Here is a 27,601-nt window from a genome sequence, read left to right as displayed (position 1 = left end):
TTAGGGAAGACTTAAAATTTGTGTACAAGAGGAGCAAGTTGGTTTCCACTCACGTTCAGTATCACTTTAGTCCAGGCAGATACTGGCTCTCCTGGTGGTTTCATTCTGAATCAGGATTCCAGCTCTTTCAGCATACCCTCTGACTTCGTGCCTGGCCACAGGCACAATGGCTTAGCTACACTGACTGGATTTCGCCACCTCTCAGACAGATACTCTATCTGCCTCCTACTGTATTTCTCAGGGGTACAGTGAGGATTACCAAGACTGTTTTTTGGAAATTCCTTTAAATTTCAAAGCAAAAAAAGAAAAATATTATATAACAGTAAGCATTTTTAAAAATTATATGCATTATCCTATACATCCATGACTTAGAGCAGTGGTTCTCGAAGTTCGTTCTGTGTATCCCTGGGGGTCCTGAGACCCATTCTTTTAAAGGAGTGTGCAAGGTCAAAACTATTCTCATCTTAATATGCAGATGCTTTTGCCTTTTTACTGTGTTGATATTTGCACTGATGGTGCAGAAGCTACCGTGAGTGAAACTTCTGGCACCTTAGCATGACTCTAGGCATTGGGACCGAACTGTCCTAGTAGTCATGATATTCTTTATCTCTGTACACTTACAATAATAATAATAATTTTTAAAAAGCCAGCTGAACTTAACAGTGTCCTGATAAAGCAGTAACGATTTTATTAAATCTTTAGCCTTAACAACGAAATTTTAAATATTCTGTAACATAATGGGAAGTATACAACCATAATCACACTTCTATCACATACCAAAATATAAGGGAGATTGCAAGGAAGATCACTTATGCAATTGTTTAAGATGTGACTTGAACTAACCACTTTTTTTCACAGAACACCATTTTCACTTGAAATAACAATGAACATAAATTATGGTTATTCAAACTTGGCTATTTGGCAAACATCTTGAAAATGAATAAAGTGAGCCTGCCTCTTCAAGGAAAACAACTGACAGGATTTGTAGCCAATGATAAAATTCAAACTTTCTAGTGAAAATCAGAATTTTGGAGTACTTGTACCTTCCACTGTAAGCCTGACAGCCTCCCAACACTAAAAGACTTTTTCTGATTCTATCTGTGAATATATTAACAAATGTTGATATTGTAATATCTCATAGCTCAGGGACCCAATATTTTCCAAATGACCAATGCATGAAATTATAAGATCGTACATAGCTAAATGATCCACTGAAAGTACAACATGGATTTTGGTGTAACAGAGTACAAAAATACTTGATATGGTTTCGGATTCCACATTGCAACTAACCTTTAAAATGTTACTATTTGTTGAGTTTTAGGACAGAATAAAAGAATATTCTCAATTATTTGAAAAGGCTATTAAAATACTTTATTTTCCAACTGCATATGTTCATAAAACCAAGTTTTCTTCATATACTTCAACCCAAACCAACACATTAAAATACAAAAGCAGATATGGAAACCTAGCAGTCTTCCATTAAGCCAGATATTAAAGAGGTTTGCAAAAAAATGAAAACCAATGCCAACCTTCTGTCTAATATCTTTTTGAAAATATGGTTATTTTTCATAAAAAGTTTATGTTAACATTTTAACATTTACTCAGCTTTAATTTCTGATAGGGTAATGTAGACAGACATAACCTGTATAAACAAAATCTCTTTGAGGTTTTCAATAGTTTTTCGGAGTATAAGAGTTCCAAGGTCAAAAAGTTTGAGAACCGCCGCCTTAGAGAAACCAACATCCCCCAATGAAGAAGGCTGTCAATAGAGATCACTTCTCCCTCAGTTTGAAGCTGGAATGTCAAAAATTATGCAAAATAAGGCAGATACTTTAAATTCCTAAGATAAATACAAAGAAGACCTAGAAATGAGAATTGAGTTTCTGAAAGTGATATTACTTCACATCTGGAAATCCTGGTCCAGGAAAAAACGAGATGGGACTTGACAGTATAAATGACAAATAGAAAAAGTAATAATGTTTTCATAAATATTCTGATATTCATACATTCTCAATTCCACTGCATCTTTTGTTTTTGCCAAAGCCAAAATTTCATGCCCCATAGGAGAAAAGAAGCCTATAAAAAACAAACTACATACTGATCATTTTTCTTCTGAAAATAAACTGTTATCCTCTGTTACTGCAGAATACATGCCAAATACAGAAAGATCCTGGTGAAATATCTTTTAACAGCATGCAAAGCAATTCATTGTAGGTTTATACAGTATATTAAGGACACATAAACAGTGCTTTTGAACAAAAAAGTTGCTCATAAGTTTTTGCTTCCATGAAAAGCAGACGGTTTTCTTACTGTTTTCACCAAAATAAGCTAATTAACCTACTAGATCAGGTAATAAATTTCTTTGAAGTTAAGAATCTAACAATGTCATCTTGTCCATTCCCCAATATTTATTAGAAAAGAAGGTATAAAAATGGAATTCCATTCAAGGGAAGTATTGCTTCTTTCATTTTGCAGTTCTAGTGAATCCCCAATCTCTATAACAGAAAAATCGGAGATATGCTAGTGAGTGCTCTCATGGTGATAATTACCATACATGCCACACAAAAGACAGTCAAGATGAAGGGTAAAAGTATTTCTTTTTTCATAAATAGCTCATGTTGACAGCTGTAGAATGACTTAAGTGACTCAGGAAACTTTGGCTAATAATTTGTTTCATGTTAAGACGTTGGTCAATCTGAGTTGTCTCAAACTTGATTGTAATATTTTATGATCATGAATATGAGTGAGGGAGAAATTCATTTCAAAATTAGCATAAAGTACAACAAAACAAAATCGAAAATTTGCAACAAGGGTAACTTGGTACTCCATTTCCAAACTCCAAAAATGAATGTCAGTATTAACAAAAACAATGATAATTAATGTATGTAGAGCCTTGCTATTCAACATGTGTACCCAAAGCTACAGATCCCAGAGATCCTGTTTAAAACGCAGGTTATGGACTTCCATATCTAGGAAAATAGGGTAGACCTACTTCTATTCCACCTAGGGATTCTTTCTACTAAGTATAGCTGAATACCCTGGACATTATATATACAACAAATATATGACTCTAAACATGGAGAGAAGAGAGAATGGTTAGAGATCTGTGGTGAGATGCTGGCTTTCCTTTTTGCCTCACGTACTCCAGACTTGGAGAGGAAAAAGCTGGCAAGTCAGAAATAACAACAGGCACAGACAAAAAACAAAAGCTCCAACAAAAGACTGCTCTCTTTAGCCAAAGAACCAGGAAAGGGCCAGCCCCAGAAGATAGAAAATTTTAGACAATAACAGCTCTACTCCAGCCAAACACCACAGAAAAATCTACGGCCCCATCCACACCCACACCAGCACCAGCCAAGTGAAGAGCCTAGGCTTTCACTCTGTCAATGCTGTTATGAGTCACCCCAACACTCCACCTGACGTGTGAGGGAAAGCCAAGTGGGAAGCTGGAACTTTCACCCCCACAAGTCAGTAACTAACCCTTCCCCAGTCCTTTGTGTTATCAGTGGAGACCACATGGGAAGCCAAAACTCCCATTCCTACCCAGAAGTAATGAAGCATCCTTCCTTCACCCCATGATCAAACTATATGCTGACCATAAGCAATCAACAAACTCACTTCAAATATAACAGTATAAGCAAGATGAAAGTAAAAGAACAAAAAGAGATATGTCATGTCAACATCTATCAAAGGAAATCAAGTGGCTACATTAATATCAGATAATACAGACTTCAGAAAAAAGAAAATTACCAGACACAGAAAGAGATACTACTATGCACTGATAAAAATCATCAATCCACCAAGAAGACATAGCAATCTTATGTGTATGGAGCAAATAACAGAGCTGCAAAATATGTTACACAAAAAACTGACAGAACTGAAAGGAGAAATACACAAACCCACAATTATATCTGGTGTCTTCAACATGCCTCTTGCAAAAACTGATAGAACCACTAGACAGAAAACAGCAAAGATATGGAAGAACTGAACACCACCATCAACCAACAAGATCTAATCAATATTTATACAACATTCCACCCAAGAACAGCAAAATACACATACTTTCAAGAGCCCACAAAAAACAGACTATATCATGGTCCATTAAAAAATCCCCCCAAATTTAATATAATTGCAATCAGACTGAGTGTATTCTCTGACTACAATGGAATCAAACTAAATATAATAGGAATAACCCACAAACACTTAGAAATTATACAACTACTTTAAATAACCCCTGAATCAAAGAGGAATTTTCTAGGGAAATTACAAAAAAATTTAATGAATACACAACACATCAAAATTTGTGGGACTCAGCTAAAGAGTGGGAAATTTACTGCATGAAATGAATACATTAGAAAAGAGGAAAAGTCTCAAATCAATACTTTAAGTTTCCACTTGAAGAACCTAGGGTGGGAAAAAAGAGTAAAATAAACTCAAGGCAAGTAGAAAGAAGGAAAAATAAAGAGTAGAAATCAATGAATCAAAGAGAGAAAAATAACAGAGAAAATCAATGAAATGAAGAACTGGTCATTTGAAAACTTTAATAAAATTGATAAGTCTGTAGAAAGACTGAAAACAAATAAAAGAGAAGACACAACTTACTAATATCAGGAGTGAAACAGGAGATTCATTCAAGACCCTACAGACATCAAAAGCAGAATAAGGGAATACAACGAACTCCATAAAAATAAATTTGACAACTTAGACAAAATAAACTACATTTTTAAAAAACATAAACTACAACAACTAATCCAATATCAAATAGATACTTTGAATTGTCCAATAGCTATTAAGGCAAACAAATTCATAACTTTGAAAATCTCTCTGCCCCCAAAAAAGGAATCTAAAGGCCCAAATTGCTTCACTGGAGAATTCCACCAAATGGTTAAAGAAGAATTAATACAAATTCCATACAATCTCTTCCAGCAAGTAGAAGATGAAGGAACACTTACCAATTCATTTTATGAAGATAATATTACCCTGATACCAAAACCAGACAAAGACAATAAAAAGAAAAATCAAACTCCACATAAATATCCTTTATAAATATTGATGCAAAAATCCTTAATAAAATATGAACAAGCAGGATTCAACAGTATAAAGAATTATACAAAATGACCTAACGAGGTTTATTCCAGGGATGCAAGACTGGTTCAACATTTCAAAATCAATCAATCAATGCAATCCACCACACTAACAGGATAAAAAAAGAAAGAAAAATCATATGATCATATTAATTGATGCATAAAAACCATTTAACAAAATTCAACACCCATTTATGATAAAAATGCTAAGAAAAATAGGAATAGAAGGGAACTTCCTCAACTTGATCAAAAGCATTTTCAAAAACCCTATAGATAATATTATACTTAATGTAAGATTCAAGAGTTTCCTTTTAAGATTGGGAACGAGGCAAAAGTGTCTACTCCCATGCACGGACTACAGAGCCAATTAAGTCTGGGGTGGAGGAGCACTAACAAGAGGAACTGGAGTTTCTGAGCAAACCTGAAGCACCTGGAGCCAACCTGAGCCTCCACAACTTCAAAGAATGCATATAAACTCCTAGGCCAAAGGATGAAATCAATTCTGCGGGTGTCAAATTAGTGGTGCATCTGAAAACTCTTTGAAAACGATGAGGATCTAAGCAAACTTAAGACACAGTAACAATTAATGAAATCAATTAACATGCAATGATATGGATGAATCTTGGAAATACAATATAAAGTGAAAAGAACATTTCACAAAAGAATTGCATATAGTGTGATGCTCTTTAAAAAAATACATACACAGTATAAAAAATAAAGGAGTGGGAGACCTTCAAGATGGCAGAGGAGTAAGACGCGCAGATCATCTTCCTCACCACAAACACATCAGAAATACGTCTACATGTGGAACAGCTCCTACAGAACACCTACTGAATGCTGGCAGAAGACCTCAGACTTCCCAAAAGCCATGTGGCTGATAGGGTCTTGGTGCTCCGGCTGGGTGTCAGGCCTGTGCCTCTGAGGTGGGAGAGCCGAGTTTAGGACATTGGTCCACCAGAGACCTCCCAGCTCAACATAATATCAAATGGTGAAAGCTCTCCCAGAGACCTCCATCTCAACGTGAAGACACAGCTCCACTCAACGACCAGCAAGCTACAGTGCTGGACACCCTATGCAAAACAACTAGCAAAACAGGAACACAACACCTCCCATTAGCATCAAGGCTGCCTAAAATCATAATAAGGTCACAGACACTCCAAAACACACTACTGGATGCGGTCCTGCCCACCAGAAAGACAAGATCCAGCCTCATCCACCAGAACACAGGCACTAGTCCCCTCCAGCAGGAAGCCTACACAACCCACCAAAACAACCTTAGCCACTGGGGGCAGACACCAAAAACAACGGGAACTATGAACCTGCAGCCTGCAAAAAGGAGACCCCAAACACAGCAAGTTAAGAAAAATGAGAAGACAGAGAAACACACAGCAGATTAGAGAGCAAGGTAAAAGCCCACTAGACCAAACAAATGAAGAGGAAATAGGCAGTCTACCTGAAAAAGAATTCAGAGTAATGATAGTAAAGATGATCCAAAATCTTGGAAATAAAATGGAGAAAATACAAAAAGCATTTCACAAGGACCTAGAAGAACTAAAGAGGAAACAAAGAATGATGAACAACACAATAAATGAAATTAAAAATTTTCTAGGGCTTCCCTGGTGGCACAGTGGTTGAGAGTCTGCCTGCCGATGCAGGGAACACAGGTTCGTGCCCCGGTCCGGGAAGATCCCACATGCCGTGAAGCAGCTGGGCCCATGAGCCATGGCCGCTGAGCCTGCACATCCAGAGCCTGTGCTCCGCAATGGGAAAGGCCACAACAGTGAGAGGCCCGCGTACCGCAAGAAAAAAAAAATTCTCTAGAAGGAATCAATAGCAGAATAACTGAGGTAGAAGAACAGATAAGGGACGTGGAAGATAAAATAGTGGAAATAACTACTGCAGAGCAGAATAAAGAAAAAAGAATGAAAAGAATTGAGGACAGTCTCAGACACTTCTGGGACAACATTAAACACACGAACATTCAAATTATAAGAGGTTCCAGAATAAGAAGAGAAAAAGAAAGGGACTGAGAAAATATTTGAAGAGATTATAGTTGAAAACTTCCCTAAAATGGGAAATCAAAGAGTCAATCAAGTCCAGGAAGCACAGAGTCCCATAAAGGATAAATCCAAGGAGACACACACCAAGACACATATTAATCAAACTATCAAAAACTAAATACAAAGAAAAAATATTAAAAGCAGCAAGGGAAAACCAACAAATAACATACAAGAGAATCCCCAAAAGGTTAAGAGCTGATCTTTCAGAAGAAACTCTGTAAGCCAAAAGGGAGTGGAAGGACATATTTAAAGTGATGAAAGGGAAAAACCTACAACCAAGATTACTCTACCCAGCAAGGATCTCATTCAGATTCGACGGAGAAATTAAACCTTTACAGACAAGTCAAAGCTAAGAGAATTCAGCACCACAAAACCAGCTTTACAACAAATGCTAAAGGAACTTCTCTAGGCAGGAAACACAAGAGAAGGAAAAGAACAACAATAACAAACCCAAAACAATTGAGAAAATGGTAATCAGAACACACATATTAATAACTACCATAAATGTAAATGGATTAAATGCTCCCACCAAAAGACATAGACTGGCTGAATGGATACAAAAATAAGACCATATATATGCTGCCTATAAGAGACCTACTTCAGACTGAGCGACACATACAGACTGAAAGTGAGGGGATGGAAAAAGATATTCCATGCAAATGGAAATCAAAAGAAAGCTGGAGTAGCAATTCTCATATCAGACAAAATAGACTTTAAAATAAAGACTATTACAAGAGTCAAAGAAGGGCGCTACATAATGATCAAGGGATCAATCCAGGAAGAAGATATAACAATTGTAAATATTTATGCACCCAACATAGGAGCACCTCAAAACACAAGGCAAATGCTAAGAGCCATAAAAGGAGAAATCGACAGTAACACAATCAGAGTAGGGGACTTCAGCACCCCAGTTTCACCAATGAACAGAGCAACAAAAATGATAATACATAAGGAAACACAAACTTTAAATGACACATTAAACAGGATGGACTTAATTGATATTTATAGGACATTCCATCCAAATACAACAGAATACACTTTCTTCTCAAGTGCTCATGGAATATTCTCCAGAAAGACCATATCTTGGGTCACAAATCAAGCCTTGGTAAATTTAAGAAAACTGAAATCATATCAAGTATCTTTTCTGACCACAACACTATGAGACTAGATATCAATTACAGGAAAAAACCTGTAAAAAATACAAACATATGGAGGCGAAACAATACACTACTAAATAATCAAGAGATAATTGAAGAAATCAAAGAGGAAATCCAAAAATACCTAGAAACAAATGACAATGAAAACATGACAGCCCAAAACCTATGGGATGCAGCAAAAGCAGTTCTAAGGGGAAGTTTATAGCAATATAATCCTACCTCAAGAAACAAGAAATATCTCAAATAACCAACTTAACCTTACACCTAAAGCAATTAGAGAAAGAAGGACCAAAAAAACCCCCAAAGTCAGCAGAAGAAAAGAAATCATAAAGATCAGATCAGAAATAAATGAAAAAGAAATGAAGGAAACAATAACAAAGATCAATAAAACTAACAGCTGGGTCTTTGAAAACAAAGACAAAATTGATAAAACATTAGCCAGACTCATCAAGAAAAAAAGGGAGAAGACTCAAATCAATAGAATTCGAAATGAAAAAGGAGAAGTATCAACTGACACTGCAGAAGTACAAAGGATCATGAGAGATTACTACAAGCAGCTCTATGCCAATAAAATGGACAACCTGGAAGAAATGGACAAATTCTTAGAAAAGCACAGCGTTCCGAGACTGAACCAGGAAGAAATAGAAAATATAAACAGACCAATCACAAGCACTGAAATTGAGACTGATTAAAAATCTTCCAACAAACGAAAGCCCAGGAGCAGATGGCTTCACAGGTGAATTCTATCAACATTTAGAGAAGAGCTAACACCTGTCCTTCTCAAACTCTTCCAAAATATAGCACAGGGAGGAAGACTCCAAACTCATTCTACGAGGCCACCGTCACCCTGATACCAAAACCAGACAAAGATGTCACAGAGAAAGAAAATTACAGGCCAATATCACTGATGAACACAGATTCAAAAATCCTCAACAAAATACTAGCAAACAGAAGCCAACAGCACATTAAAAGGATCATACACCATGATCAAGTGGGGTTTATCCCAGGAATGCAAGGATTCTGCAATATACATAAATCAATCAATGTGATAAACCACATTAACAAACTGAAGGAGAAAAATCATATGATCATCTCCATAGATGCAGAAAAAGCTTTCAACAAAATTCAACACCAATTTATGATAAAAACAGTCCAGAAAGTAAGCATAGAGGGAACTTACCTCAACATAATAAAGGCCATATATGACAAACCCACAGCCAATATCATCCTCAATGCTGAAAAACTGAAACCATTTCCACTAAGATCAGGAACAAGACAAGGATGTCCACTCTCACCACTCTTATTAAACATAGCTTTGGAAGTTTTAGCTACAGCAATCAGAGAAGAAAAAGAAATAAAAGGAATCCAAATCAGAAGGGAAGAAGTAAAGCTGTCACTGTTTGCAGACGACATGATACCATACATAGAGAATCCTACAGGTGCTACTAGATAACTACTAGAGCTAATCAATGAATTTGGTAAAGTAGCAGGATACAAAATTAATGCACAGAAACCCCTTGCATTCCTATACGCTAATGATGAAAACTCTGATAGAGAAATTAAGGAAACACTCCCATTTACCACTGCAACAAAAAGAATAAAATATCTAGGAGTAAACCTACCTACGGAGACAAAAGACCTGTATGCAAAAACTATAAGACACTGATGAAATTAAAGATGATACAAACATATGGAGAGATATACCATGTTCTTGGATTGGAAGAATCAACATTGTGAAAATCACTATACTACCCAATGTAATGTACAGATTCTGTGCAATCCCTATCAAACTACCAATGGCATTTTTCACAGAACTAAAACAAAAAATTTCACAATTTGTATGGAAACACAGAAGACCCCGAATAGCAAAAGCAATCTTGAGAAAGAAAAACGGAGCTGGAGAAATGAGGCTCCCAGACTTCAGACTATACTACAAAGCTACAGTAATCAAGACAGTATGGTACTGGCACAAAAACAGAAGTATAGCTCAATGGAACAGGGTAGAAAGCCCAGAAATCAACCTATGCACATGTGGTCATCTTATTTTTATAAAGGAGGCAAGAATATACAATGGAGAATAGACATCCTCTTCAATAAGTGGTGCTGGGAAAAATAGACACCTAAAGACTGAAATTAGAACACGCCCTAACACCATACACAAAAATAAACTCCAAATGGATTAAAGACCTAAATGTAAAGCCAGACACTATCAAACTCTTAGAGGAAAACATAGGCAGAACACTCTATGACATAAATCACAGCAAGACCCTTTTTGACCCATCTCCTAGAGAAATGGAAATAAAACCAAAAATAAACAAATGGAACCTAATGAAGCTTAAAAGCTTTTGCACAGCAAAGGAAACCATAAACAAGACAAAAAGACAATGCTCAGAATGGGAAAAAATATTTGCACATGAAGCAACTGACAAAGGATTAATCTCCAAAAATTACAAGCAGCTCATGCAGCTCAATATCAAAAAAACAACCCAATCCAAAAATGGGTAGAAGACCTAAATAGACATTTCTCCAAAGAAATATACAGATTGCCAACAAACACATGAAAGGATGCTCAACATCACTAATCATTAGAGAAATGCCAATCAAAACTACGATGACGAATCACCTCACACCAGTCAGAATGGCCATCATCAAAAAATCTACAAACAATAAATGCTGGAGATGGGGTGGAGAAAAGGGAGGGAACCCTCTCGCACTCTTGCTGGGAATGTAAATTGATATAGCCACTATGGAGAACAGTATGGAGGTTCCTTAAAAAAACTAAAAATAAAACTACCATATGACCCAGAAATCCCACTACTGGGCATATGCCCTGAGAAAACCATAATTCAAAAACTGTCATGTACCACAATATTCATTACAGCTCTATTTACAATAGCCAAGACATGGAAGCAAGCTAATGTCCATTGACAGATGAACGGATAAAGAAAATGTGGCACATATATACAACAGAATATTACTCAGCCATGAAAAGAAACGAAATTGAGTTATTTGTAGTGAGGTGGATGGACCTAGAGTCTGTCATATAGAGTGAAGTAAGTCAGAAAGAGAAAAAAAATACCATATGCTAACACATACATATGGAATCTAAAAAAGAAAAAAAGGTTCTGAAAAACTTAGCGGCAGGACAGGAACAAAGACACAGAAGTAGAGGATGGACTTGAGGACACGGGGAGGGGGAAGGGTCAGCTGGGATGAAGTGAGAGAGTAACATGGACATATATACACTAACAAATATAAAATAGATAGCTAGTGGGAAGCAGCTGCATAGCACAGGGAGATCAGCTCAGTGCTTTGTGACCACCTAGAGGGGTCAGATAGGGAGGATGGGAGGCAGACTCAAGAGGGAGTAGATATGGGGATATATGCATAGGTATAGCTGGTTCACGTTTTTATAAAGCAGAAACTAACACACCATTGTACAGCACTTATACTCCAATAAAGATGTTAAAAAAAAAAGTCTGTTCTCAGCACTCTTATTTAAGACAGTGCAAGAAGAGGACATAAAAACATTCAGATTAAAAAGGAAGAAATAAAACTGTCCTTAATTCCAGATGATATGGTTGTCTATGAAGGTACACATGCAAAAATCAGGTATATTTTTATATAAGCAATGAACACGTGGGCACTAAAATTTAAAAGCAACACCATTTACAACCATTCAGGGAAAAAAAGATGAAGTAGTAGGTACAAATCTAAGAAAAGATGTACAGGATATATATGCTGAAGACTACACAACGCTGATGAAAGAAATCAAAGAAGATCTAAATAAATGAAGAGATATACTGTGATCATGGATTGAAGGTTGAACATAGCAAAGATGTCAATTCTCCACAAATTTTTATACAAGTGTAATACAATTCCTCTCAAAATCCAAGCAAGATTTTTCATAGATATAAACAATATTACTCTGAAATTTATACAGAAAGGCAAAGGAACTAGGATTGCTAAAGCAATTTTTAAAAAGAATAAAGTGGAAGTAATCTGTCTAAATAGATTAGACTAAATATACAGACTAAAACTACAGAATTTCTAGGAAACAAAGCATTTTGAGTTTGTCAAGGATTTCTTAAATGGGACACAAAGATCATAAAATAAAAGAAAACATCAAAAAGTTAGACTTAAAAAAATTTTTTTAATTGTGCTCTAAAAAAGAGCATAGTTGCAGACAGAATAAAATAAAATATTATTATCCAAAATAGAAAAAGAATTCTTAACTTCAAGAAGACAATCCGTTTTTTAAAATCAGCAAAAGATTTGCACATCTCCAAAGGAAGATATGTGGAGGACAAATACACACACAGAAAAAATACTCAACATCACCAATCATTGCAGCAATGAAAATAATCAAAACTTTTATGAGATATCCTTACACACACATAAGAACAACTAAAATTAAAAAGACTGACATTACCTAATGCTGGCAAGGATACAGAGGAACTGGAACTCTCTTACTTTGCTGTGAGCAATGAAAAGTGGTAAGGCCAGTTCATAAAATAGTTTGGCAGTTTGTTATAAAGTTAAACATATACTTATTATATGATCCAGCAATTCTACTCCTAAATATTTATTTAAACAAAGTGAAAACCTGTCCACACAAAGACTTCTACTCTAATGCTCATGGCAGCTTTATTTGTAATAACCAAAAAACTAGATGAATCTAAAGGTCTTTTTTGATGAATAAACAAATTTTGATGCATCCATACAGTGGAATAGTAAGTATTCTGCAGTAAAAATACACAAATTATGGATTCAGCAAGAACATGGCTGAATCTCAAAACCATTATGATAATTGGAAAGCAACATACACACACACACACACACACGCACACAAAATACCTACTACATGATTTCATTTGTATAAAATTCTAGAAGAGGCAAAATTATAGTGAAAGAAAGCAGATCAGTGGTTTCTGGAAGTGCAGGAAGGGAACTGACTGCAAAGGCTCACGAGGGAACTTTTTAAAAATCATGATGTGGTGATGGCTCCATGACTGTATACAATAGTTAAAATTTATCAAACAAATTTTGCCTAAAATTGGTGAATATCACTGTATCTGAGTTATACCTCAACAAATCTTAGTTTTTAAATTCTATAGCTAAACTAAATCTTCTAGTCTTGGTTAGGCAAGATGAGTGATTAATCTTTTAATAAATGTTTTAGTTTTATTTCTATTTCTGGCAAGCCCTTCCCTCTTTTATTTCTCTTCTTCCCAGAAGAATAACAATCCCTCAACAATTAATTCCAAGAAACACACTCTTCATTTATCTCCAAGTAAGACATATAAACACACTTCGTCTACCCTGGTGTCAAGTGGAAAACAAATCTGTTGCTAACAGTGGTTCTCAGAGAGGTCTACACTGCCCCTACTGTGCATCCTCACTGCAAAAGAATATACTGATTTGGAAAAAAGTGCAGGTGGGACAAGGAGTGCCCAAATCTCATTAAGATAGCATTTATTTGCCACATTCCTATTCTAATATCCTTTGCTCCTAATCCCTTCCCCATACAATCTACCCCAATTCCATTCTCTCTTAAACACACCAGAATTACTGTAATGTGTAAAAAAGGAAAGCAAAAGAATAATAAATCCTTAAAAACCTAACAATAAATTATAGAACATGTTGCATATATAAAGGTACTATCCTAGTTTCTCTCATATGTGAAATTCTTCAAGTGATGTCCTGAGAACTACTGGCCTCCTTGTTTCTTTTAAATATTTAATTTTTTCAGTATCACTCATTAAACAAACATATACCTTTACCTTTTCAAATTTCAGAAGGCTGACCCTCTACATTTTACCAGAATATTCCTGAGTAGAGCAGGCTTAAAGCAGAAGAACAAAAGACCAAGAGACAGATGAGTGTGTCTGAATCTCATTAAGGCACAGATGGAGTTACATTTGAGTCACTGCATCTGCTCTACATTCCTATACCAGACTAGAGATGAGGTCAGGAAAATTCAACTCCCTCGAACTTCTATACTCACCTTAGCAGAAATGGGGTGCACCTCCCAAGCTACTCACAGCAAATTTGCTGTGCCCACAAGTTTCATATAGGAAAAACCAGGAATTTCCCCAGTTGGTGAAGATAGGCATCATGGCAGGAAGTGTGCGAAGAGTGATGATAAGGGTTATTACTGTTGTTATGATTATATCCTAGATTTAAGGTGGACACCTGAAAGATACTCAAAGTAACAAAGCCGTCAAACGGTAGCTATAGACCATTCTTGGGAATAGATTTCTAAAAGCGTAAGCCCGAACAATTCTCTTCAGTTTGAAAAATGCTGGATTATTTCTCCTTTTATCTATTTCCCACATTACAAAATTTTTTAAAAACCAAGCATCTGCATGGGATTGGTATGCTCAAGACTCTTGAAAATAACTGTGTGAAATGTTAAGTTAGATGAAATGGATTAAAGAGAGAAATGCAGCCTGTTAAACTTCTGATTATTTCTGCAGCCAACCAGGTTTTCATTAAGCCTTGGGCATGTGGGTTTGTGATTATTTTCATGATAACAAACACTAAAACAGGAGAATAAGATCTGCAGTTTAAAGAATGCAATCCTCCAAAATTTCTCCACATAGTCCAATATACTGCTCTTGCATATCTTCCAACTCTGTTATTCCCTTTCCTGTGCTAATCACAGCCATTCATTCACAAAAGGCTTAAGCTAAAAATCTTTATAGTTTAGGCTAAAATTCAGTTATCAAGCAGTGATTTCAGATCTGGTATAAATTTTAAAAATTTGAGATCATGAAAAATACACAATAAATCAAACTTATGTGTATTCCAATACAAAAGGTTAGTAAGTTTGCCTGCGTCGTCTTCAAGCCTTAATTATCTGCATTATGGTTTAACGGGTTATCGACTTTTTTAAAGATCAATGAGAAAATATGTTCACAATAAAGTCATTCAAAGAGTATCTTTCTACCAGTTCTCTTACTTCCCAACTTTCCATTTTTTGAGTTTCGTTAATTTCCAACCCCTGATTTCTTTTCTTTTCTTTTCTCTCCTGAGATGTACTTCCTGATCCTAACCATGTTTACATTTTTAATATCTTCTAAATTTCTAACAGAAATAACAACCATGTATCTAACTTCAAGAAAGCACTGTGTGCAGATTTACATGTTATCTTAGTTTAAGTCAGACCAAAAAACCTCTATAATAAATACTATTCCTGCTTTATAAATAAGGAAACTATGACCTACAGAAATCAATTAATCTTGTCCAATGTAACAAAGTTTCTAGATGGCAGAGCCAGGCTTTATCTAGTTCTAATTTACTTCAAAACCCAGTACTTAACTTCGTCATCATGGTCAGTATAGACCAACCTAGTTAAGCTAACATATTTTGATATTCATACACTTTACCTATATCCCTGCTTATCAGTCCAGTACCGAGAGGCCTGACTCCCATTTGCAAATACAAGTTTTTGAACTGGAGGTTCTATGTCTGTTTCACAAAGGCAACTGACAATCTAGCTCTGTATTGCATCTCTGAAGCAAGAGCCCTCCAATGTTAATAAATTCAGGGCTTTGGATATGTATTTTTTAGAGTGCATCAAGAGGACCAAAAGCTAGTAAAATCAAACTTTCAAATAGGCAGATTTCTGATATCAAAAAGTTGAATCAAAAATAGGAGAAAAAATGTATCTTCTCCAAAACAGCTGAATTACCAGATGGAAGAAAGAGTTTAAGAAAAAGAGTGTCAAGTTCATAATTTGAGGGAAGAATCTAGGCTTTCGACAGTCAATGCACTCATTAGAACAGCTGGTATGACAGCTTGAATGGGATATTTCACCCCTACTCTCTGATGCTTTTCACTTCTCATCTGCTCTATCACTTCCTAATTCCTCCTCTCATGTCGTTAGTTTAAAAACGTGGTAGGGCAAAATACAGTCTTGCAAATAATAAATGTTCAATAAACTATCATTGTTGACTGGATTTAATGAAAACTGTGCTCATTCACCACTTTCATTTTATGGATGAGAATTTAAAAAAAAAAAGATACTGAGAAGTTGAATTTTTCACAAAGTCACAAGAGGAGAAGCAGCATGCCTACTCTATGTCAGATGTTGGTCTAGAGGTTTTAAATTCTTTATAAAAGGTATGGTGACTCTTAGATCATCAACTTTTTCTCAGGAAACATGACTCATTAGAAATATGTACATTAGCAGGTTATATTGACTAAATGTTCAGAAAAATAAACAGAAGACAATAAAGGAAGAAAAAGCTAACAGATTTTCTTCTCTCTAGAGAAGGAAAAAAGGATGCCTGTGGTTAAAATAGGTCCTTAAAATTTTGCAGGAAGTAATTTCACTCCATTGCAAGAATCAATGACCTTCTTAAGAGGTGGCCTGAAGCCAAAAACAACCCACTAGATGAGCGTGAAGGGGAGAGTCACAGGGCCAACCAGCAAAGCAAAATTTTAATAGCAAATATTAAGAGAGATAGAAGCCCCAGGCAACATACATAGATAATCAGTTACATCATTTTGTAACTATCACCTTTGTTTCCAGATTTCGGAGGAGTGCACAGTCCATGGGGCAGTGACTCATTAACAATACCTTCCCCTCCATATTCAGTGTTTTATTTTCTCCCTTTACATATAAACCAAAGCATATCACTGTAAAGTCAGGTTTTATATGCTGACTAGCACAGAACCAAACAAACCTGGTATATATTAATTAGTAAAGAGCCCTATTCTGCTAAAAAGAGTTTAATAATCTAAATAAGCACTACCATCAATAAGAACTCTGATGCGTTCATAAAGCTTGATTTGTAAAAACTTTGACCCTTTCCTTATCTATCTTCTTGGCCACATTTGAAGTAGAGAAAAAAATATAAAGAACTGTCCAAATCTTATGCACTTTGTGTTTGAGTCCCCAGATTTCTATACATGTTACTAGAGCCAGAAAAGTTACACAATTCAGTTTCTTATTACTCAAATTGAAAAGGCTATGTTTACACTGTTAAGAAACTTACACTTTCTATACTATTACCTTTGTGTTTAGAAAGAATGCAGGTGACATTCACTACCTTTTTGTTCAAAAGGGAAAAATATGAGAAGGGAAATTCTGTCATACCACTTCAAAACTTTGTTGAGGCTACAATGCATGTAATAACAATTCCAAAATAAATAGCTAGAAAATAATCTAGTCACATCTACTCACTTCAGTTCAATTATTTCTTAATTACCTGCAGCAAACCCCACCCCCAACTTTCCCACAGTAACCCACATCCACTAGGTGTGCTGTCAACCCAGATCCTGAGAACTTTACAAACAATTTAGGGAAAAGACTTTCTTGGAATATATATGTCAGCATAGTAGAAAGGAAAATGCATAAACCAGACCTACTAAGCAGCAAGAATTTTGCATGGAGACAAATTAACACCTTATTTCCTAGTTCAATTCAGCACTGTGTCTGTTCTACTTCTTCCCATATAAGCAATCTTGTCCACCACACACATACCATGTGCCCACTATGTGCCTGTCATTATGCTAAGTGCTAGGGATAGAAGATGACTATGATGGGAAAGCTTTTTCCTCATTTCTTCCATTTAAGCTTTTGACATGAGTTATAAGCTTGTAGAAAGAAATTCATTAGACTATTCCCAAGATCCAGTTCTATTTCCTATAAACATAACATAAGAAAGGAGCATATGTAATCCTACAGAGGAAATTTTCAACCTACAGGCTTGGCAAAATGAGTTGATAAAATCCGGAATGATTACGGGATCATCAAAGCAGTAGTTTTTAATGTGGCTTTCTAGCCACATCTTTGAATGTAATAAACCAAGTGTTCCTATTTTGTGCTTTATCTTGCTGAAAGCAGCATTGTTCATGCAAGTGTTCGTTTCGGAAACGTTTTACCAGAGTAAAATAACTCCATCTTGTGGATCGTCACAACCATGGCATTCAGATCTCACCTTTCTTCAAGTTTGTAGTGACAGGACTATCATCAGCTTGCTACCATACAACCTTCACAATCTGCAGAATGCTTGTTTCCTATTGGATATTAATCCTCACAAGCACCTCTCCAGTACCATTGAGGTGTGTAAAAGTGCCTGCCACTCCCAGTGTCACCACTGCTACCACCACGATTGAGCTTAGCTGTTCCAGACCACCAAGACCAGCATTGCTTAGTATCAGAGGTAGTCGATTTTCCTGTGAGTAGTACACCAGCCCTATTCATTTTTAAATCCATTGAAATTCCTAAGAGAACAGATATTAAAGAGTGAGGAGGGTTCTTTAAAGCTGAGATATGGGAGAGGGGGCCCTTCTGTCCTTTTGCACACTCTTCTCCCATTTATTTTCTGAAGATGATAATTATGATTCTATATACTTCAACTCAAATACACCTAGGAAATAACACATTTATTATAACAATAAACACTCAGCCACACATCAGTAAAACCCCTCCATTTTGATGCCATATTTTGAAAGCTCAAAACCTAAAGGGACTTGTCTCCTCCCATCCTCACCCCTCACTTTGCACAGTAACACTTTCTAATATCCAGTATTTCTTCCTGGCGTCATTCCAGTTCCCACCTTGGGTGGCTGTCAGAGCCTTGACACTTTGCTTGTCCAAAGGGAAGTTATTAGATATTAAATGCATGAACCAAATAACTGAAGGTCTCTTCCCTATGTTATCCACAAGTTTAAAATGGAAGGGAAGCAAAGCTTTCAGAAATGTTTTATCCTAAAGACAAATGTAAATGTATTTTATCGTATCACTTAAAGCTACAGAAACTTCTACTCTGGAAATAGGTATACAGATACTACCACAAAATCCAGACCATGTTGTGTACCATGATGAAAAAAGTAGGAATAGTAAGGCCTTGGCATGTAGCAGAATTAGCACCTTTTTTTTTCTATTTTGATAAGTTATTCCTTCTGTTCTATAGAATGTACCTTTAAACACACTCTTTTGGGGAACTTGCAAAACACTTTCTTATCGTTCTCTTACATTATGGAAATGACATGACTGAAGACACATCAATGAGAATCTTTTACTATACATCATTTAATATTATATTAAACATTAAAATATTTTATCAGAAGATAGCTCAAAAATTAACCCAGAATATCATAAAATACCAGCTGAGTTTTATTTAAGGAAAGTATATTTTCACACTCTTAAATATGATATCATAGGATTACAAACATTCAAGGGTTCTGCAACTAGAGCACAAGTATTAAAATATGAGTCTCCTCCAACAGAATCTCAACTTTTCTTGTTGTAGGTTAACAATCATTGTTAGAAAAATAATGTCTGTTTGCATTAAAATTGACCAGCTAATCTCAACATTATCCAAAAGTTTGTCTAAATAAGTTGAACAACAACAACAACAAATTTAAATACATTGTTGAATTCACACTACTAAAGATAAGCCTGCATTTGTGCTTTGAGGATCTTTCAGCTCAGTTAAAAGATAAAAAAACCTACGAAATTTGCTTTTCCTACTTGAGACTTTCAAAAACTCTGGTAATTTAAAAATTTAGGTATCAGCTGTGCCACCTTTAGCTGTCTGGCCTCTGTATTTATACACAGGGATGCTTCCGCAGACGATTACAACTGTGTATGTTCAGACATAACTAAAAGGACTAATACGTAGCCCTTTTTTTTTTCCATATTACATGTAGTAAAATATGTCTTTTGCCTTCTGGAGCTAACCATATATGCTGAAGCTGGCAATATTTACAATTTTGCTCACAAGCAAACACTCTGTTTCTGATCGCTGTGCTCCATCCTGGTCTAACTGCTCCCTATAACTTTTTATATGATCCACAGTGCCTTTGGCAATTGAAATCTGACTTCCTGGCATCCTTGCCATTGGATCACTGACAGTGTCAGCTCCACTCACGGTTAATTTAAAAAAAAATGACATCACAACTCAAACCATCTTATGTTGCGAGAAATAGATGTGATAAAAAGGTTTTTTACTAGAAAAGCCTGGGGGGAAAACCACTTTGTTTTCAGAAGAAAAAGAATATTCATGAGAATACAACTTTCAAAGGAATGTAGGATGAAACTACCGTCTTGGTGCACCTACTATACTATATTTATCAGAGAATACTGACTTGTCATAGACAAGGAGAAAAGAATGTTCTAACTCACCCTGGAATACTCTCATATACAAAAAAAAATGTGTTATTAATAAATGAGATGCATCTAGAACTAAAATGTTACTTAAGAACGTAGAATTCACTCACAGACTTTCCTCTCTCATTAACTTCCATATAAAGACACCTAATACTTTCAGTAAGAACAGAATTCTTGCCCACTTAAGTAGAAAGGTGGTTCAAAAGTAAATGATCTGAATGATCAGTGTTACAATAATTCAACTCCAAACCTCTGAACTAATTACACGTAGTTCTTACTTTTTTGACACTATTCACAAGCTAATACAAATTCCTTTAAAGCAGGGTGTTCCAGAGTGTGGTCCACAGACATCACAATCATCTGGAATCTTAAGACCCCACCAGACCTACCAAACCCAAAGCTCTGGAAGGCAACCCAGACAGCTGTATCTTTAGCAATCACCCCAGCTGAGACTCATGCCAAATGACGTTGGAGAACCACTGATCTAGAATCTGAAAGGTCTGAAAATGACTTCAGAAGATATTTTTTATTCTTTTGTCTACAGTGTGTGAACTACAATGAGAAATTTCTCCCCATTATTATAGTATAATGAGAATCTATCTAAAATGATCAATTCATAATGTAAGTAGCAAGCTTTCGATTTTTGCTGACAGCGCGGTACTTGTTTTTAACTATAGTAAATCAGGTTCTGGATCAGAAGCCAAACGGCACACCAGAAGGAAAAGCTTATTTCAACAGGAGGATCTACGCCTACTGATATATAAGAATATTCATAAAAGTCAATATAAATTGTACTCAAACCAAATGATGTGAGAACATACTTCTTAGCCTAAGAAAATAAACTGCCTTCATTAACAACCAAAAAATGACTTTCCATATTAAGCTGACCTCAGCACCTGTTATTTGTTACACTCTATAAAAATGTATCTTTGGGGGCCTCTTGTATTTCTTCAAATTTTCTCTTTGAGGGAAGAAAAGCAGTAGTAACATACTGTAGTATGTTACTCAGTATGTCAACCACAAGAGTAGTGAATGAAGGAAAAAAAGTGGCAGAGATCATCCAAAAGCAGTATGTAAAGTACGCATGTGTGGGTATGTATATCTGCATATGTGAGTGTGTATAAATCTTGATTTAGTTTCAGAGACCTCTTAAGTCCATTTTTTCACTTTTTTTAAAGAACTGCAAAGCGCCATCACTGTCTATGGCAGGCTTCTTGTGTTTGCCTGTCCAGCATCTCTTTTCCCTTGTGGGGGAAGTACATCTCATGGTAACCACACCTCATGCCTCTTTGGGAGAGCAACGGCTCTGTGGTCCATTTGGCTCCAGTAGACCATCAATTATCATGCCATATTTCAAAGGGTGACCCAATCCAAGATGACCTAATTGGAATCTCACTCCTGGGAATCTGAATCTAGAGAAAAGCCATACACGATGATAATGGCGGAAACCCAACCATTCCAATCTCCCCAAAAATAGATTTTGACAGAGGTCTTGAGCTGTCCTGGGTCCTGCCCTCCTGGAACCTGGCCCTTTGGCTTTTCCTTCAAGTTCTGTAAGTTACCTAATATACTTCCAGTATTTTCTATTATTCCTTGTTAATCAATACTATTTCTCTTGCAACAACAACAAAAAGCCAACTGATAAGGATGGAATATATTGAGAACACACCTTGTTTTGGTCCACTATTTGTAGGGCACTGTTTCTCAATGAGCATTTAAACCACTACAAAATCCCAACACTTTCTCCATGAAATCCTTTCAGAATGATGAAAAATCAGAAGCCACTCTGGCATTTATCCTACTAGCCCAACATGAAACTCTCTATAGGTACTTTGTTTACCTTCTATCCAAGGACTTGAAGTCCCTTGTTTTTAATGTCCAATACAGAGTTAAATGCCCTTATCTTTTTTGACTTGCATGTTAAATACTTTATTGCCCATCCACATGGGTAATATAAATAAATGCCCATGTATTTATGCTTATCTTTTAAGTCATTTATGCCCCTATTCACATCAAGCATGTAATTTTTAGCTAAGAGTATACACAAATAACACAATAACTTGGAAATGCACACTACCATTCACTATGCAGAATAATATGCATAGTTATATGCCCAATTCAAAAAGTACATCAACTAACTGCAATAAACAAACACATGCACATTATAAAATACACATAAGTCTTTAAAGTACAGTATGAAAGTCCCCCTATGTAGACACACTTCACTCACCCTCCAGATTTCCTCTCTGCTACTACTGCTAAGAATTGGGGTGTTAGCTTCCATTCTGTACCTCAACAATGGCTCATCCATAGTAATGGTTCTGAAGAAGTCCAGAGGCAGACTGAATGTGAGAGTTAAAATAGATTAAAATTTTTAAATTGTTAAAATTTCCCACCAATAACTCTTGGACTGAAAAACAGTTATTTTTATTTTACTTTTCTAAGATATTTTTCAAGGCAACTGTAGAAAACAATGAGTATGGTCCTATTTAACAAGGGGAAATCAGTCAAAAAGGATTTAAATGATTTTCTGATACCTGAGAAAAATAAGAGTTGGGGAAAATATTTTATGTTTTTAAGATAGAAACTTTGAAATATCTAGCTGATTCAACCATGAATATATTTCATTATATCAATAGTTAAGTCACAATCACTTGTAGCTATTTACTAGTAGATTCTATAAGACTTTCTTCTCAGGAATGCTATTTTGGCATTATTTGAGTTAACAAGAGCAATTTATTTTTTACCAAGTTAAACTTGTCCCTAAATTATATCATTTGGTTTCTATAAACATTCTGTTCTTGGAGTTTGTTTCCTTTGCTCAGCCATTTCTGTCTCTTCCTCTGGCCCCTACTCTTCTTGCTCCAGAAACATAGGTATTCTCTGTATATGTGGAGTCAGAGGGTACTTGGGGAATCTCTGTACCTTCTGCTCAATTTTGCTGTAAACCTAAAATTGCTTTTTGAAAAAGTCTATTTAAAAAAATCGGTATTCTCCAAAGCTCTATACTTCAGCTCTCCTATCTGGACATCCTCAACTCTATCCACTGTCCCAGCTTCAGTTACCTCCTTTATGCCCTTGTCTTCCAAATTCCTCCCTGGCCATGGTACTCTCTCCAGAGTTCCCCCAACTTCCAAATGTCTACTAAGCATCACATCTGCACATCCTGTTGGCAGTTCACAGTCAGTGTGTCTTAGGGAGAATTTATCAAATGTTTTTCTTCTCCTGTTCTTCTATTTTCCAGATTTCCTAATCATGCCAATTCAAAACTTTCAGCTCGTCTTTGATCCCCCTACACACACTCTCCTCTTCCTCTCAATCCACATTAGTTGCCAAATTGTAGAAATTCCACTCAGTAATGTTATTCAACCCTTCCCTTTTCACTCTGTCTGTGGGTACTTCTCTAGTTACTAATCATACTACCTATTACTGTACTGTATTGTGTTATTGTACTGTAGCTACTGCACTAGCCTTTGAACTGCTCTCTACCATTTCCCTTCTACTTCTATTTCACTCCACACCATGTAACCTATGTAATTAATCTTCCTGAATACAATTCTGATCAGGACACTCTTGTTTATAGCCACTCCATACCTCTTTACAATGTTCTATGATGAAGCCAACTAAAGTCTTCATTATCCTCCTTCCTTCCCCATACTTGTCCTGTCCAAGCCTTTATTTCTATATTTTCCTCCCTATGAACTGGCATTCCCTCTCTTTCATATTTCTCTATGCTTCAAAATTAAATATTCTTTAAGACTCACCTCCCTGAAGTCTTCCTTGACTGATAGAATGGGAGATGGGAGTAAATATTCTTGTCATTCTGTCCTCTGAATGCCCATTTGCCCATCTCTCCACACCTAGATAGATAAATAGATAGATGGATAGATAGATAGATAGATAGATATCCATTTCATTTTCATTGGTATGACAGTTATTTCTATAACCCGTATGTTATCAGGCCTTGCCCATCTATGGGCACAGTCAGATGAGTCTTAATAGTAATAACTTAAATGTCACCAACTCTTGTACCCACTAATATGGGATTTCTAGGCCCATACAAGTCACAAGTATTTCTGGAAGACTCCAAGAGATGTTTCCCATATACTTGTGAACAATTCCCTCACTGAAGTTTTTATTTAAATATCCTTTTATATTTCCATGGAACTCAGACATAAATCTATCAAGAGGTACAGCAGTAAAAACATGAAGAACAATCATTATTCTACGCTCAGAATTGTTACATCCCTCAATGCCCAAGACCAAATCAAGCTCAGAATAGTTGGATTCTTCTTCCCTGAGGTAAGCTCTCTCTCAAGAGGCTCATAAGATTTTCATGCAGTAGGTTTCTGCTAGGCTTACCTAACCAGTCTACCAGCTGTGCTCCACACCTGTCTATATTTCTGCCCAGACACAAACTGTAGTCCCCATTCCTCATTGTACTGTAAACTCTCAAAGACCATGTTTAAATAATCTATATCCATCCTCACCAAAACATTTCACATAGTTTCATATACACAATCAGCTCTGAATTGCAAAATAAATTAAAATAAAATAAACAAAAACTCAAAATTAATGATAATTTAGCAATATTTAAAAATCAATCCAAATATTTATAACCTTTATGTCAGATAACCCAAACCCTAAGTATTTAACCCTAATTCTACACAGTCAGTGGTCAACCTTCCTTACCTATTTCTCCAATGCTTACACTCCCTTAAAATAACAAACGTCTTTTGAAATCATCTTCAAAAGGGTGAGAATGAGAACCTGGTACATAGTCTATAGGATTGTTATTAAACATAATACATATAAAGTACTTAGCAGAGTGTCTGGCATGTAATCAGCACTCAAAAAAAATCTTTGTTTATATTATTCTCATTGTAAAAGCTAGATTTGCTTATAATTGTTCAAAACCAAATTCTACAAACACCCTCATTCAGATTCGATGGAGAAATCAAAAGCTTTATAGACAAGCAAAAGCTAAGAGAATTCAGCACCACCAAACCTGCTCTACTGCTAAATGAACTTCTCTAAGTGGTAAACACAGGAGAAGAAAAGAACCTACAAAAACAAATCCAAAACAATAGAGAAAATGGTAATAGGAACATACATATCATTAATTACCTTAAACGTGAAAGGATTAAATGCTCCAAACAAAAGACACAGGCTTACTGAATGGATACAAAAACAAGACCCATATATATGCTGTCTACAAGAGACCCACTTCAGACCTAGGGACACATACAGACTGAAAGTAAGGGGATGGAAAAAGATATTCCATGCAAATGGAAATCAAAAGAAAGCTGGAGTAGCCACACTCATATCAGATAAAATAGACTTTAAAATAAAGAATGTTACAACAGACAAGGAAGGACACTACGTAATGATCAAGGGAACAATCCAAGAAGAAGATATAACAATTATAAATATATATGCACCCAACATAGGAGCACCTCAATACATAAGGCAACTGCAAACAGCTATAAAAGAGGAAATCAACAGTAACACAATAATAGTGGGGGACTTTAACACCTCACTTACACCAATGGACAGATCATCCAAACAGAAAATTAATAAGGAAACACAAGCTTTAAATGACACAACAGACCAGATAGATTTAATTGATATTTATAGGACATTCCATCCAAAAACAGCAGATTACACTTTCTTCTCAAGTGTGCATGAACCATTCTCTAGGATAGATTACATATTGGGTCACAAGCCAAGCGTCAGTAAATTTAAGAAAACTGAAATCATATCAAGCATCTTTTCTGATCACAATGCTATGAGATTAGAAATCAATTCCACGGAAAAAAACGTACAAAACACAAACACATGGAGGTTAAAAAATACGTTACTAAATAACCAAGAGATCACTGAGGAAATCAAAGAGGAAATCAAAAAATACCTAGAGACAAATGACAATGAAAACACAATGATCCAAAACCTATGGGATGCAGCAAAAGCAGTTCTAAGGGGAAGTTTATAGCAATACAAGCCTACCTCAAGAAACAAGAAAAAATCTCAAATAAACAATCTAACCTTACACCTAAAGGAACTAGAGAAAGAAGGACAAACAAAACCGCAAGTTAGTAGAAGGAAAGAAATCATAAAGATCAGAGCAGAAATAAACGAAATAGAAACAAAGAAAACAACAGCAAAGGTCAATAAAACTAGAAACTGGTTCTTTGAGAAGATAAAACTGATAAACCATTAGCCAGGCTCATTAAGAAAAGGAGGGAGAGGACTCAACTCAGTAACATTAGAAATGAAAAAGGAGAAGTTACAACAGACACCGCAAAAATACAAAGCATCCTAAGAGACTACTACAAGCAGCTCTATGCCAATAAAATGGACAACCTGGAAGAAATGGACAAATTCTTAGAAAGGTATAAAGTTCCAAGACTGAGCCAGGAAGAAACAGAAAATACAAACAGACCAATCACAAGTAATGAAACTGTGATTAAAAATCTTCAAACAAACAAAAGCCCAGGACCAGATGGCTTCACAGGTGAATTCTATCAAACATTTAGAGAAGAGCTAACACTCATCCTTCTCAAACTCTTCCAAAAAACTGCACAGGAAGGAACACTCCCAAATTCATTCTATGAGGCCACCATCACCCTGATACCAAAACCAGACAAAGATACTACAAAAAAAGAAAATTACAGACCAATATCACTGATGAATATAGATGCAAAAATCCTCAACAAAATACTAGCAAACAGAATCCAACAACACATTAAAAGGATCATATACCATGATCCAGTGGGATTTATCCCAGGGATGCAAAGATGGTTCAATATACGTAAATCAATCAATGTGATACACCATATTAACAAACTGAAGAATAAAAACCATATCTCAATAGATGCAGAAAAAGCTTTTGACAAAATTCAACACCTATTTATGATAAAAGCTCTCCAGAAAGTGGGCATAGAGGGAACCTACCTCAACATAATAAAGGCCATATATGACAAACCCAGAGCAAACATCATTCTCAATGGTGAAAAACTGAAAGCATTACCTCGAAGATCAGGAATAAGACAAGGATGTCCACTCTCACCACTATTATTCAACATAGCTGTGGAAGTCCTAGCCACGGCAATCAGAGAAGAAAAAGAAATAAAAGGAATACAAATTGGAAAAGAAGTAAAATTATCACTGTTT

The 27,601-nt window shown here is 35.9% G+C and overlaps 1 protein-coding gene across 1 annotated transcript in view; it reads right to left on the bottom strand.

The window, feature by feature from the left end:
• Positions 1-27,601, bottom strand: part of ADAMTS3 (ADAM metallopeptidase with thrombospondin type 1 motif 3) — a 301,009-nt gene that overhangs the window by 228,324 nt on the left and 45,084 nt on the right. The gene's annotated exons all lie outside the window — the stretch shown is intronic.

This window comes from Orcinus orca, chromosome 4 (genome assembly GCF_937001465.1).
Source record: "Orcinus orca chromosome 4, mOrcOrc1.1, whole genome shotgun sequence".
NCBI classification, from domain to species: Eukaryota; Metazoa; Chordata; class Mammalia; order Artiodactyla; family Delphinidae; genus Orcinus; species Orcinus orca.
This window is presented reverse-complemented; position numbering and strand designations above follow the sequence as displayed.